The following is a 1339-nucleotide window of genomic DNA, read 5'->3' as shown; positions in this document are numbered from 1 at the left end:
ATTAAGGACCCTAGAATTCTCAGAATGGGAAATGAGCAGTGGCTTCAACTTAAAGTCATCAGCTACATTAGCCCCTTTGAAGCTTTGAAAATAGGCATTGACTTTTCTTCTCCAGCTATAAATGTCCTAACTAGCATTTTCTATTGATATAAGGTTATTTTTGTCTATATCAAAAATCTCTTACTTTATGTAGCCACCTTCATCAATTATCTTAGCTAGATCATTGGATAACTTGCTGCAGCTCTACATAAGGGCTTGCTGTTTTACCTTGTACTTTTATGTTGGGGGAATGGTTCATTTTCTTCAATTTTATTAACCAACTTCTCATAGCTTCAACCTTTCCTCTTCTGTAGCCTCCCTACCGCTCTTAGGTTTATAAGATAGGCCTTGCTCTAAATTAGGCTTTGGCTTAAGAAAAGGAAGCAACTGATTTGGTCTTCAATTCAGATTACCTAAACTTTCTTCAAATCAGCAATAAGGCTATCTTGCTTTCTTATCATTCATGTGTTCGCTGGAGTAAGACTTCTAATTTCCTTCAAGAACTTTTCCTTTACACTCACAACTTGGATTACTGGTGCAAGAGGCTTAAGTTTCAGTCTGTCTTGGCTTTTGACATTCCTTTCTCACTAAGCTTAACCAATTCTAGCTTTTTTTTTTTCAGAGTTTTTGTTTCTTTGCTTTTGCTTTAGGGCACATGCTCTCACCAGAAAGACAGAGAGAGACAGAGAGACAGAAAGCTAGAAATCACCCACTAGGGGGGATGGCCTTGCCACAATCCCTTCTCCTCTATTCTCCTCTCTGGATCTTGGGCACACACACACACACACCTGGCGTATGTTTAAACCACTGGGTCGGGACTCGAACTGTGGTCAACTACGTGGGAGTTCAGCGACATAGCCATTACACTAACTGCTGGCTCCTCTAGCTTTTGTTTTAAAGTGAGAGATATTCGACTTTTTCTTCCAAGTGAACACTTAGAAGCCATTACATTAATTGCCCTAATTTCAATATTGTTGTGTCTCAAAGATCAGGGAAACCCAAGGGGAGGGAGAAAGTTTCAGGAATAGCTGGTTGCTGAAGCAGTCAAAACACGTGCAACATTTATTGATTGAGTTAAACATCTTATATGGGCATGGTTTGTGGTACCCCAAAACAATTACAATAGTAATATGAAAGATTATTGATCATAGATCACTAGAACAAATGTAATAATGATGAAAAAGTTTAAATATTGTAAAAGTTACTAAAATGTGACACAGAGATACAGTAAAGTGAGGAAAAATGAGATATGCCTGTAGTCAGAATGATGCTGTAATGAAAACGGTAGTGCAAACATCTC

The sequence above is a fragment of the Tupaia chinensis genome, unplaced genomic scaffold (assembly GCF_000334495.1).
Source record: "Tupaia chinensis unplaced genomic scaffold, TupChi_1.0 Scaffold144482_1, whole genome shotgun sequence".
In the NCBI taxonomy this organism is placed as follows: Eukaryota; Metazoa; Chordata; class Mammalia; order Scandentia; family Tupaiidae; genus Tupaia; species Tupaia belangeri.
The sequence above is the reverse complement of the archived record's forward strand: the minus strand, read 5'-3'. Positions refer to the sequence as shown.